Source organism: Opisthocomus hoazin, chromosome 6 (genome assembly GCF_030867145.1).
Source record: "Opisthocomus hoazin isolate bOpiHoa1 chromosome 6, bOpiHoa1.hap1, whole genome shotgun sequence".
Taxonomy (NCBI): Eukaryota; Metazoa; Chordata; class Aves; order Opisthocomiformes; family Opisthocomidae; genus Opisthocomus; species Opisthocomus hoazin.
In genome coordinates this window covers 70,029,841-70,044,811 of record NC_134419.1, presented here as the reverse complement: position 1 = coordinate 70,044,811, position 14,971 = coordinate 70,029,841, and the positions used below count along the sequence as shown (strand labels likewise).

The 14,971-nt window shown below is 38.7% G+C and overlaps 1 protein-coding gene across 4 annotated transcripts in view; it reads right to left on the bottom strand.

The window, feature by feature from the left end:
• The window catches only part of VTI1A (vesicle transport through interaction with t-SNAREs 1A), a 286,220-nt gene that overhangs the window by 118,893 nt on the left and 152,356 nt on the right, over window positions 1-14,971 (bottom strand). The gene's annotated exons all lie outside the window — the stretch shown is intronic.

The following is a 14,971-nucleotide window of genomic DNA, read 5'->3' as shown; positions in this document are numbered from 1 at the left end:
CACTTCTTCTAACTGCAAAGAGTAAGACATCATTATACTAAATTTTAAGTTTTTCAAGCAACGTAAAACTGCAGAAGTAGCAACCAAACCAGAAGCTGTCCCCCTGCAATCTCTTGAGCTTGCCTAGGCTCTGGGAACTGACACTGACCTTTGGTCTGTGAAACAAAGGCAAGCAGACTTTCAGACTTGCTCTAAGTGCTGGGTGTTCACACTTCCCACAAGCTCCTTCGTCCCACTCCTTGTGTTAGGAAGGCAGCCAGGAAGCCTTTGCTAAATCACCAGCCATCCTTACACCTCTAAAGACACTGAGAAGTCATATTAGAAGAAATCCATTCTCTGTGCATCTCAGCATTTACCACTGATGCTTAAATAAAAGCTATTTCAGGTTAAGCTCAGTTACTAGTGTCTATTTTGCTCTATCATGGATTATTTCTGGCAGTTTAGAGATACGCTGTAATGGATTTCCTGATGTTTTTAATAGCAGACATATACATTAATCTATTGTCATCACCGTTTGTTTATACAGGAGTTGTTTTCTTCCACAGCTTATGCTGAACCAAAGGTTGCAAAATTATAGTGGAGAGGCCTCAAGATATGCTACAAAGACAACACAAGGTGCCAAAACTTTACTCTTCAAACAGCTTCACTTACACTGAAATATTAGCAACAAGTTTAGAGAAAAGATTTTAATCTTCAAAGCTCTAAAAAAACATGAAGAAACCCTCACTGTATTTCCCTGAAGGAGAAAAATAAGTTGAATCATTCCCATTTTACAGATGGGGAAACAGACCCAGCCGCCAAAGCAGCTGCAGCTTGCCTCAGGACACACTGCACGTGTGAGACAACCGCATTTCTGTGCACATGCATTCAGGCTACCTAGCTAGTCTGCCCAGAGATACGCACCAAAACTGAGTAAACCATGATTTTGTTTCCATAAACAACAAAAATCGTGCCTTGCTTTTGTTCTAGTGAATGAGTGGGATCTTAAAATGTCATTATTTGAGGAGTCTCAAGAAAACCAATCATTAAAAATTCACCAGTATGTTAGTAGAGCAAACATGAATATTCTAATTTTTATAATAGACACAGCCCATTTTCAGGAAACAGTCCAAAGTAGAATCACCTCAAATGTTAAAAATTTGAGACAAGCAATTTTTTTTCCTAAATCCATTTAACACAAGGTACACACTCTGCCAAATAAAATCTAAGGAAATTCATTACATATATATTTCTCTATCGGTTGCCAAGTACAGTACAACTAAGATAAATACTTCCTCAGATATCTGACCACAAATTGACATCCTCATTATGCTATCTTGTCCCTCTTGGCTTGTTGCTCTTTACTTTTAGCTGTATATACAATGCCTCCCAAAGGTGAAATGTGGTAAGATGTGTGGTTATTGAGTTACGAAAGCTGTAAGGTGCAGTACAGCTACACAAATGGTAGCCGAAGACAGTGATTCAAGAGGGCTTTGCCTATGTTGCATGTCAAAGTACTCACTGGATGAAACTACATTTAGCTTATTACTCATTAAAGCACTCAAAATACTGTAATACAGAAACAGATACACACATTCACTGCAATCTGGAGAAGAAAAAACACAGCAAAATCCCTTAAAAACAGAGAGGTAAAATATCAAGAAATTACTAACCATGTAGCATGAGGTGGAATGATAACAAATATTTATTGCTAAAAATTATATGTATGTTTGCACAGACATAAAGGAGTGCGAGGAGCAGATTCTCCTTCAAAGGAATAACTATAAAGTAAATGGCTAAAATGGCTTGGTATTTCACAAACAAAGCTCAAAAATATCTTTATAGGAAACAGCTCTATTTTTATTACACCAATTTTAAGCAAGTTGCTGTGGGTTTTTTTCATCTTCTTCCTGTCACTGCCAAGTTCACACTCTTAGCTTTTTATAATGATTGAGTTTATTTTCCAACCATCAATGTGACAGCAGCATCAACTGTAAGTGAGGGTAAAACACCGTCACTTTGACGAATAGTGTATTTTCCTCTCATTGTCGATGACTGAAGACATCAATAAATAAGGAAGGAGAGCATGTCAGCCAGAATATCACAGAATGAATTGTTGATATGACACTTAGGGATTAAACCTTCAGCCATGAAGTTCAACCTAGCAGAGGGGTCTGAGAACTGAGATAGTTGCGTTTCTTCCCAGCAGCCTCTATAGATAAATAATTGGACGGATCATCAATTTTACAGAAGCAGCTCTACTCTACATGCACTTTAGTTGATGATCTTTGGCCTTTTTTTGGCTAAAATAACAACATACGTTGAACAAAGAGACATAACCGAGGTAACATAATCTCACAATAAGTTTGCAAACATAAATTGACACCTTTATCCACAGATCCTGTTTGTATCCTTGTTCTACTCAGAAAATTCACTCATGACAGTCAAACTTGATTTTTAGTTGGAAGGTCAAGACAGTCAAACAAAAATATTAATAAATAAAGAAAATACAGACTTATAAATGATACGAAGTCACGTCTCCTCACTTGGTTCGCAAATGAAGGTACCCGGGACTGGAAAAAAAGGCAACATTAGCCCACAGTACAGCTAATTACAAGCTTGATATTATTGCTATATGCTTGCTACAATTTTTCCAGTTTCCCCACGGCTCTGATGTTTTCCTGCCAGTTAAAACCTACATCTATGTGGCAGATTCATGCTTTTAGTGCAACAGTGTTGTATAGATCTTTCCAGACTACTTATAATGCAAATCATTGATGATGCTACTACAGTTATGTGAAAAGGTCAGGTTTCTAAGATATACTGTAGTGCAGATGCATGAATTAAGACCAATACACAAACTGAAGGGTGTTGCATGTTACTGGTAATGGTGTTATTTCCACAGAATCCTAACAACCTCAATTATTTGGGGATTATCCCATCCCTTTGGTCGGTACGTATGGACAATGTTTAGTACAGTGCAGTCCCAAGTCCTACAAAAGACTGCATGGTGCTGCCTCTTCTAACCAAAATTCCCAAACAGATGCATAAAATTATGTTCTAAAATTGCAGCTAAACTATGAGATGCAGAAGGATGAATGCATTTACATCATCATTATCTCCGTACTGACAGAGGGCAAGAATATTCGATATAGCAATTATCTCAGTTTTAAACAACGCTGTGATTAACAGAAAAAAAATTCTGGCAAAGTACATAACTTAATATTAATAAGCATCAGCCTTAAAGGGTGAAAGCTAAAATTCACAGCTCTAAATATATTCTGCCTTAAAGGTGTTTGAACAAGGTATGTGAAAGTGTTCTTTTCAGTGCTGAACACTTTAATAACGCTATGTTGCGGGTCCAACAGAAATGGTGCCTGGTTCTACGAGACTGCATTATACCAGAAAAATACAACATTTCTTATCCTGAAACACTGAAACAAATTAGGAGAATGAAGATGCTTTCCCCAACTGAAGAAAAAGGAAAACCCCAAAAACCCAACAAAAGTAAACCCAACTTCCCCCTTCATGTGTGCAAAAAGCAGCACATTGTTTTCAACTTCTATATTGAGATAAACCGAAAAGATGATGATCACTTCTAGTGATGCTTTATACTCCTGAATACACCCTTAATTTGCAATTTGCCTGTAACTTATGCAGTATTTATTCATATGTACCAATCATAATTATTTAATACATGTTCCACAAAGCTTGATTTCTAATACCTACACACATATCAAGGACACAAAATAAGCCATGCTTGCCTAGTTTTTCTTTTTCTTTTTTGCCTCCAGCCATTTAAGTATTTATTTACTTTATCAGCTAAATTGATTCTGAAAGAGCTTTTTCTAATCACTCAAGTCAATAATACTTTTTTCCTTAAGAATGACTAATATATTTACTCAAGAGACAGGAATGATACAGAACAAGCCTCTCCAGGCTTCTGGATAAACAAACATGCATTTCTATGGATTTTGAAGACAGAGTCCCCATTTTTCTTTTCATAGGAAAAATCAAATAATCCAACATGGTTTATACAGAACTTTTCCTCTCAAAGTGTACCCTCTGTGTGTGTACATACATATACATATTTAAACACAAAGAAGTTTCATAAGAGGCAGCAGACATCTTGATATGGTTTAAAATGTAAAACAAGCTTAAAAACAACCAAATTATGGAGAGACTGTCTGGAAGTATGATTTTCCCAATCTCATCATACACATAATGCATGCATCTGAGCTGTGTAATTAGAGGTGGGAAAAGTCAAACTAATTTACACTGGGAAAAACAGAAGACCATGTTAAAAATCAAGATGGCTGTCCTTCAGAATCATGAAATAAACTCAGAAAACTACTGTTTTGTGAGAGAAGCAATCAGAGTAGGAATGGAGAACACTTCCACCGTGAGATCCTCAGCCTTGCCCAGTGAATAACGCTATTTGGGGAGCGCAATTCTGTGTTGTCCTTGCACAGAGACATCTCATGCTCTGAAGATGTAGCAAAAGCTTATGGAAGATTTTTGGAGAAGAACTATGCTGACACAGGCAGAAACTCCGTAAACATGTTCAAGTCTGGGATACTTTTTTTCCAACAGCCACTCCCATTTTGGACAGGTTAAAAGTTTAGATTTTAGGAGACTAAGAGTGATAAATCATCAACAGCAGTTTGTGGAAAAAAATGCTAGGAAGCGTTAAATGCTAGCTGCTTAGAGGTGACAGCAAGTAGATTTATAAACTTGGAAAATATATGTTGCAGGATTTAGAAGAATTCAGGGCTCAGTCAAATGCTTTATGCTTCTGACAGCAGAAAGTTAATAAAGAAAGTGATGACATATCTTTAAGTGTAGGGACACAGGTAAAAGTCCTATAAATTTACAAGTTCACAGTTGATATATATTTCCATTGAACCGCCAATATAATTAGAGACAGAAGGATTTAGATCATTAAAGTTATTAAACGACAAGTACAGGTTAATACAGATAAATGCAGGATAATATAATGGCTATAAGCCAATGGAGAGACAATTTGTAGAGCATTAGCAGAACAGTGAAACATGAGAGGTGGTGCTAAAATGCCCCAAGAATCTGCCACAGAGAAGTTAATCTGCATGCTGTTAAAGTGGTTGTTTAACCAATAAAACAAAAATCAGCTACATGCTATAGGGACTGGTTGGCCTCTTCAGCAGAAGCAAATACCATACCGGTAGAAAGAGCACTGACAGCCAACAGCATACACTGAGGACATCCAACACTTCCAGAGCTGTCAGAAGTTCAGCTACAGGAGAGGATAAAAGAAGTTGCCCAGTCTTACTGTGCAAGCAAAAAAACACCTAAAAATACCTCCAAATCCTCCAAAGTCCAAGATGTCCACCAAACTTAAAATACAAACATTTTTCAAATGAAAAAGATTCCTATAAGCTGTAACGGATGTTCATGAAATTATTTTCATTGGCCAACAGCAAAAGGGGTCTGTTGATCCCAAGGTCAGGGAAATCAGAAAGAAAAACATCCAGAAGACCTAATCAGAATTCAGGCTTTGTGCTTTGTTCAAAATAGGAAGAAATGATATTTGAGGAAGATGCCATATGTCTTTAAGAACAAACTGGGAGCGTTTCATAACCAACACCTCCCATGGTCCAGTCCTACCCTGTCCTTCCCCAGGAAAAAAAAAAGAAAGCAGATGAATGAGAAGAAAACAGGAAAAAGAAAGGAGAAATATGATATACGACAGACCTAGTAACTTCACCTCCAGTAGCCTTTTCTTTTTCTAAGGTTCAATACCTTTTCTGAAATCCTAACTCACATCAATCTGCTGGTATAAAACTACTCATTTCTCACCAACTGATGTATTATTTTCTGTCTACTCCCATCACCCATCTACCTGAGCTCCCTCACTAACATCTTCACAGCACATTCACAGGAGGTGGCAGACTTTGATTCTCCCGAGCGCTTCTCGACATTGAAGTCCAGCCATTGTTCCAGCCATGCACCAGCTCGGCAATGCTCATCCGCTCCAAATTCCTCCCTTCCCATCTTCTTTTTTCCACCCCCTTCCCTCAAAAAAGTTCTAAGGCAAAAGAAATCCTTGCTTAGTGCATCAATAAGTAAACAACTTGCTACCTCCATTTCAATCACTTCTGTAAGGGAAGTTGGGAACCAACCCTCACTATCTTCTTTTCATACTACTTTGGGTGCTGTCAGGACAGGAGGAGCCGTTGCTCACTCTGAGCTTCGTGCAGGGAATGGATGCTGCCAATCATCACTCCAATCTTGAACTCTTCTGAAAGCGATCTAGCAGGGAACAGTATTAACAATCCTGACTGCATCTAAATTAAGCTGCAGAAACATGTCCTCTAAAACTTGAGCCACAAATGATCACTTAATTAAACCTACAAGTCCAAACGGCACCAAGATGACACAACAGTGATCTTTGGTTCGTCTAACTAAGGCTGGATTCACAGTCGCAACTGAATCAAAAATGCTCCACCATCTACCAAGTTTGCTATAAACTCAAAGCAGTGTGAATAATTACTTTGGACCCCGCAGTACTAGTTATTTCAAAGACTTCAAATGTGTAGGCAGAGAGTTGGCATCTTAGCCTCCCGCATTCAGCAGCTCGAGGCTTGCAAAGTTGGCCCGACCTCTGCAGCCGATTTACCCTTAAAGCAATAAACGCCCTTCAAGACACCGAGCTGAGCAGAAAGGAGATGAGACAGACAATCAGCCAACCAGCAAAGAGAGAACAAAGTTACATTAGGTTTCCAAAAGAGAAGAAAACATTTTGAAATGTTGAAATAAGTTTCAAAATTCAAGTGTGGAGACGGAGATTTTTTTCAAACTTATTTAACTACACAAAACCACAGCATATGACATTTACACAGTACAAAGACGAAGAACAAAGTCTGCTAGTTACAACTGTAAGCACTGGAACAATTCTCTTTGTTTAACTGATTCTTCACAACTCATTTATGCAGCTAAAACTTCTCTATAAGAACAAAGTTGTTTGCTGTATCTCAGCTTCTGGACATCAGAAAATCTACGGGAAGAGCATATCCATCAACCGTTTCAATCTGAGAAATGTGCTCCTTGCAAAAAGCAATGTCAATAAAGGAAAAAAACGTCAGAGCCAAATAAAATTACACTGGTGCTTGGTCAGGTTTCCCCGGCATCCTGATATATCAGGTTTATCCTGAATCCACAGACTGACTAGAAATTCAGGAAAGCTGAAAAAACAAGCAAAAAGTCCATGTTTGTTTGATCTTTAGTGCTTCCACAGAGCTAAAGAGTGTTTTAACCTTTCTTGCACTGTTCAGCAATTCATTTTAAATGTGAATGGAACTATCTCCTGCTGTATTCACATTCATATTTAAACAACCAAAACCAGCAATAAAATAGCGTCCAGACATTACAAAAATAAAAAAAAAACTAGAGGATGATTAATAAATAATGCTTGAAATCACTGACCAAAAAGTGTAGCAGTCTGTGCAAAAATAAAGCGTTCTGAAAACAGTATATACATATATCTATGAAAAAAAAAATATATATATATATAAAACTTTCTTAAATATTGGAAAGCCCACAAAGCAGGTGAACAGCTCAGCAACCCTGAAGCTGGCTTCAGTGCAACTCCTTTGAATACGAATTAGCAGTGGGTAATCGCAGCATATTTATGAGGCCTTTTGCCTGGTCCTTTTCTCCAGTGAATGCTGTATTATTCATTGCGCGTGCCCTGACCCCAGTGCGCTCCTGTTCTGACAAATCATACTTGATTAAGACAAATCTTTATTAGTTAGCTAGTCAACTTCCCCATTTATCATCTGCAAATCCCATTCTCCTTTTCGGGTACAGTAAAAGTAACTGAAACCATTTTTTCTCCATATAAAATGAAATGCTTGCTACAGGCAGTAAGTGCAAACAGGAGCCTGTAAGTCAGTAATAGATGATAAAACAAAGGTTTAACAGCTATAAATTACAAACGTGGCAAAACTTTAACACAACAGCGTACTTTAGGCTGAGGAAATATTAATTAGCTCATCCTTTCAACACTTCCCATTTTTTCACCAACTAAATCTCTCCATATCTAAATGCCATATAAAAGAACTGTATTGCAAAGTTGGCTGCTGAAAGTACCAAGGTTTAAAAAACAATAATAAAGAACTTGCTGAGGAAAGTTATTGTTTAAGGTTTCTATCAATACCAAAAAAATCTTTTAAAAGATGTTCTGTAAGAGGAGGCAAAATGAATTAAAAATTACACATGGAGCTTCAGTTTGCCTTGAAAACATAATATTTCTTCAAAGAGGTGACAATTTGGAGAGAGAAAAACCTCCTTCAAAACCATGTTTATTCAGTGGGTACTTTACAACTAGAAAACCGTGTGACGTCTAACACACACCGGTTTGGTCATGAGAGCGACTCTGCTCGCGGAGAAGGATGCTTCTGCTATCTGGAGTCTGGAGATCTGAAGCAGCTACTTGGAGAGGGAGGGACAAGGAGCAGAGGGAAGGAATAGCCCATGGCTCATTGGGGTGGTGGTGGTGGTTCAAGTCCCAGCTCGGTTCCAGCATTTTATTCTGGCCTCTGGAGGGACTTCTAGGAAATCCTCACTTAGTTGTATTTTTGTTTGGTGATGGAGTTTAGTAGTTTGCATATTTTATTACATTTTGAATCTTGGTTTTATATGCAATGATATTTTATACCCACCAGTTAGAATCTGTGTTCATTTGAAATATACAGTAATTTAAAAACCTGCACCTAAAGGACAAAACCCTATCAGCATAACCATCTCTGTGCTGCTTACACAGCACACTTCTTATGGCCTCCTGTCTTCCTCCACTTATACTTGCCCATCTCAAGCCAGTTATCCTTTGTTTATATTTTTATTTTTACCCTGCAGGACCAACGCAGCTATGGATTCTGCTCCTTTTTCACACACATGAGCTAAGTGCTAGTTATTTCCATCTGCAGTGTTGCCTTCGATTACACACAGAGTAGTGCTGAGAAAACCACTACCTCTATAAACACACCGCAAGGGTACAGAGGGAACAATGAAAACGACCCAATGGCCTGGGAAATCACTGTTATCAGGAGGTATATGAGAAGGAAAGAATCCAGACTGATTTTAAAATCCAAGCTGAGTTTGCAGGGATACATATATTTAGAAAAAAAAAAAAAAAATAAAAAGTCTCTGTTCTTGTACTTGTCAAACAAACATATTTCTTCTGGAAATTGCCAAGATGGAAACAAAGACTTTCCCATAATACCATTTTTTACAACACTCCTCAAAGCAGAATTGTATTTTAAGGATCAAATTAAGCTCTTCAGATGGTGTTTAAGAGGTAAACTTACATGGGGCCTTTACTACATGCAGACACAATTTGTTTCTAAGGTATCCCTTAGAAAGGAACAGGAAAAATTGTTGTAAAATGTGATTTTTCAGTAAGTGTCCAAGATGACAAGTGTGATTTCTTCTGATGGAGGAACTCAGCAACACTTATCGACACTTTTGGCATCTCTACATTAGACTATGGCTATATTTAACTGGGGGCAAATCTGGAGACTTTGAAAAACGAACTGATCCAGAACAGAGCAGCTTACTGCATGGGGCAGCAGTTATTGCTTGGATTCTCCCAAAGCAGCTGCCTGCAGTGTTCCAAGTGCCATCCTAGCTACTGGACGTGGTCTTTGAGTCCCCAATGAGTTGGGTCAGGGTTACCAGACAGACTGCTTCTCTCTGTTTGGTGTTACTTAAATTGCATCAGCGGACATTCGCGCACTGGAGGTACCACGAAGAAGCGCCGGCAGCTGGACAGCCTCTGCAAGGATGCCCTAGGTTTGGATCACAACTTCACTCCCTCCTGGCCGGCCAGCCCTCAGACACGTTAGCGTGCAGGACGTTCTGCTGAAGACATCAGGTGGTCTGCTGTGGGATGCAATTCACAATTTCGTAGGACTTGCTGGCAGACCACTGTTAGCCTTTATTTGTGTGAATGTTCTGTATGCTGCAGACAGACCAGATTAAGCACATTTTTCTTTGCTGTAGCTTTTTACTACATTTCTAGAGGACCAACACTACCAAAACAGTATGCCCAGTAGCCCCTAGCCCGACACAGTAAAGTGACAAGTATCTGGATTTTCTGTCATGCTCAGAGACCAAGAACACCGGATGGGCAAGGTCAGATGTGAGGAAGGACCCTGGGCCACTGGGTTCTGTGTGTGAAATGAAAGCCATGCCACCCACGGGCAGGTGCCACCCAGCTGACCATCCTCACCAATGTGACGCATCTGTGCCCACAGCCACTTTCCTATTTTATTGTGCTTTGGATGCCAGCAAAAAAATAAATAAATTGATCTTTCTGAAATTTCTTCAAGCAGTCTTTAATGATGCAAGATAAGGATTCGAGAGAACACAATTTTATTACTGGCTCAGCCACTACTTGCACACCGGGGAAATATTTGTGCCTGTTTCCCCATTTCTAAAATGGGTGTGCAGGAATCCACACTGCCAGAACACAGTATCTGTCATTAAAAGGATGGCATTCCTATGGAAGGCACTCAAATACTGCACTTCGCTTCTTATTTATCCATTCTCATTCTAAGTACTAGTTGGAATATAATTTTAATTGAAAAAACAATGTTAGAAATTATTTTTAAAATCACATCTGAAGTGGCACACAGTCCTCAACTACAGGACATTATGTTTAATCTCATAAAGGGTTTCCAAATTATTTGAGCACCAAAATATAATTATCCCACAATCTACTGAATTGGTAAATTATTGCAGGATGACATTTTAATGCAAACACCCAGTTTACAAACATAACTTTGCTGGAAATTCTCAAGAAGTGTTAAACCGATGTCAGTGTCTCAGTAATTTCGCAGTTTAAAAACAGTTAGAAATGTAATGACTACACTGCACTTGATTAAAGCATTTACAGCTCTAATCAAAAACTGACAGCAAGATCAAAGATGTTAACTTAAATCTCTCTTCTAATTATGTTTAAAATGCCACACCTCAGGCCTGTCTCTCCTCTTCTTTTTCAAACCAAATTCTGCTTAAGAAAGATCTAACACTTCTTAACAGTTCATTATCCAATAAAACTATTCAAAGCTTAAAAGCAATCTACACAATTAGTCAGGACCTCAGGGAGTCCACCGGTAGTCTTTATTACAGGGCTTCATATTAAAACACCTTAATTATATTTGTCAAATGGATTTCATTAAAACCCATCGTCACTTTAATTTTCATATTTTGACAGTGCTGGCATAGCATTATTACCACCTGCCAAGCTACAAACTACAACAAAATTATCAAATTCCTTCAAATACTAAGCAGTTTCTTTTTGTACCTGACCACTGATTTCCCTCTTTTTGGTGAATGCACCATAATTGAGAGGAATAATTAAAATTCCATATTGAAGCAGCACATATGCAAGATGAACGTGCAGTGTATCCATTGCAGGTGTGTAAATAAGCACCTATACAGATACCTGGTTGCCAGGAGCACATAATACAAAGGTAGGACACATACACTGAAGTGCTTCTGAATAATAAAGCCATGACATCAAACAGAATGCACTATTATTTAATCAAATGACAACCATGACGACTTGAAAGCAGAGGACATTTTAACTTCCACTCATTATACTGTCATTTCGACACAACAGATCTGGGGATTATGACCATATACTGTAACCATAGTTTTATTTTAGATATAATCCATGGAGGTTCCACTTGACTTTAGACAATCACACTGGAATATAATTAAAACAAAATTTTTCACCCTCTCTACACACAGTCAGTACCGTGACAAGGGCTTCTGATATTTATGATACATTTCCAACGCAGGACGTATCAACTGTTGTTTGTTTTTTTCTTAATACTCAATGCCACAGCAATTAACGGCTTTAGCTAATTACCAATAATATAAAAACTAGCTACAAGCATCTGTCCTGCAATACAGTTTGGGTTGTTGATGTTGTGTGGGATACAGCAATAAATTATTTCATTTTTTTTGTTATCTGAAATACTGTATGGAAAACTGAAACAACCCAGCAGCTTCCCGGTACTGTGCTTGCATTTACCAAGCTAAATTCAAGCCTGATTAACTCCATGTTCTTCAGTGAACATGTGTATGAGATGACTTTGGCCCACAACACATAAAACAATGGCATGCAGATTGCAATGGGGAAAAGAACAGAGAATCTTCCTTTCTTTCATATAATCATAGCAAGAAATAAGAAATGAAGAGGTTTCTGCCATATGTCTAACACACTTCACTGCTTTGTACAAAGGTCTCAAGAGTAATGATCTCCGTGTGTTATGAATATTTTAAGACTTATTAAATGTTCTTTGGATTATTGTGGGTAAAACTATGGGATTTTAAAGAAGCAGTTTAAATTACAATTAAATATTATCCCTTCCTAAGGAAAAAGAAAAATTTAATATTTTTTAATGTATTATCAAGGAGGAAAGCCTCAGCGTCTTTCACATCGCAAGTTTTAGCAAAGGAATTGCTGAAGACATGCTGGCTTTCATTTTATTTAAATTTTATTTATTTTTATTTATTTAATTGCTTTTGAATTACAAAGAAATAAAACAGAGCACTTGCAAGCAAAGGACTATGAACTGACCACAGATCTCTCATCTGATTTTTTGGCAAGTCACCTCATTTCCTTTATCCTGTTTTCTCTGTCTGTAAAATGGGGGTAAAAAATGTTTCTACTAGAATTCCGCTAAAACAGGCAAGTGACCATGTACTACTTAGCTTCTGTTATCAGAACATCTTACAGCAAATAATCAGAATTTTCATGTGCCTGCCACTCAACTTCAAAATGTTATGTCAACCTCGGGCGCATTGGGAGATAAGTAGCATTTTGAAAACAAACCCGCCCTAAACCAGAGTGTTGGCGTGCTCCTACTGACACGGTGAGAGACAGCTCCTCTGCTTAACACAAGGATGGATGGAGGGACAGGGAAGCTTCCCGGATGAGGAGCTGGTGGATGAAGCGAGCTCATATGAGCCTTTGACACAACTGCTCATGCTTTGCCCCCTGAAATCTCCTCCTTCCTTTGCTCCCTGGATCCTACCCTCTCTGTGAGGGCTGTGCAAGGCTCTGGTTTTGGTTCCCTTCCTCCCCACAGATCTGCAGTTAATTTATGCCTGTAGAATCTCATGCACAAACTCAGCTACTACTTAATAAGTGACAGATTTCCTTCTCTGCTGCACTGCCATTCCCTCTCCGATCTACCTCACTGCTTAGCCTTCAACTCAAATTCCATACAACACAGCAGTTCCTTGTCCCCCCAACATGTCTCCAGTCTGTCTATTCTCATGACATGCAACACGATCATCCTCTTTTCCACCCAGCCTCAACATCTTTTTTTACTCAGTTCTTTTTTTTCAGTCTTCATTTTTGGACGAGCTGTCTGATTCTCTCTGCATGACCCCAGTAAGGAAACAGACTGGTCCCATCCATTCACCTTCCTAAAACTCTCTTAAAGGCTCTCTTTTATCTTATTATATCCTTTTCTCTATCCTTGACAAAAACCTGTGTATCGCCTACAGTAATGCAGATCACTGCTACAAACACGACTTTTCTAGTATTGTACTGGTCTTCTTTATCTTTCCAGTCATGCCATTGCCACTCCCCAATTCAGCACATTAAACAATAGCTACATCTCTTCCATTGCCAATCCCTTCATGGTGTGACTTCTCTCATTTGCTATCAGCTTATTAATTCCTTTCTCAGCTCAGGTATCATTCACTCGTTACATTTTTACTCAAGCATTTCTGCACTTTCTCCCACGTTGCTATGATTGAGAGGAGCTGAGCATAAACAACTCATCGCCTCATCATGCTCCTGCAACCGCTGGTCTGGCTTCTCTTGTCCATCACCATGCAATCATAATTTCTTCTGAAATCCATGGAAATCTCAGTCGCAGCCATGAACCCTCACGTTAGATGAATTTCTGAATGTCTCGCCCCAGAATGAGTAATAGCACAACATCTAGCAAACACTTGTGGGTATCATCCATGATGGAGGAGGAAAGCACTGTAAGAAACAAGTTACCAGCACTTGTCTTCACTGCTGCAGTGCAGGTGTGACATAGGGATTTACAATGTACACTGCTTTACTGTCAGATTTTACCTTCCCAAAACAAACACTATCCCCCACAAACTATCAGCGAATGGAATGTAAATCCTGTTGTCATGAGTGAATAATTTATTGACACTGTTACTAATAATTACAGAAAATGTGCCTGTTTTTCACTCCTGACAAACAGGAAGCCAGCCATGTTTCCCATTTCAGCTACGCTACACAAGGAACAATTCAAAGTGATACTCGTCCCTGGCTGGCACGTATTCTTTACCATTTGAAGTTTATTTGATACAAATGAGGGTCTACAGAACCCTGCTGACATGAAGTCACAAAGAGCATATACATTTATGAATACTGCATTTACTGCACTTTGTATGCGATGTTTGTTAGGTCTTGGTGCTGAAATCACAGCTCTGAATTTAGCTTGAAGATGTTAAGGACGTGTTGTGAGCTTTTGCTTTCTCTCCCCCTGCCTCCAAAACAAAACAAAACACCACTACAGCCTTCATGGCTTTAATTATTAAGATAGTATTTTCTGGTTTGTCTTCAACCCCGTCATGGAAGCAACCAGCTTTTTCTCTCCTCCCTTTCTTGTTTTTGGTTTTTTTTTTTGGTAATAGTATACACTCTTGATGTAGGAAGGAAATGTGAAGACAGAACAATCCAGCTGGATTAGACATTTATGAAACTTACTGCCAACAGTGAGCTGTCAAAGCCAGCAATCAAATGTAACCCTGGCAAAAAAGAACGGAGACTGCTGTGAGGAGATTTACTTCTAAGAAACTCTCAAATAGTGCTTTTATGTCCTGATTCTCCTCCCCTGCACCAGTTCTATACCTGCTTGTTGCCCCTCCTTCTTTGAAGTTACACCTGGTTTACTGTTGTGTGTCAGGA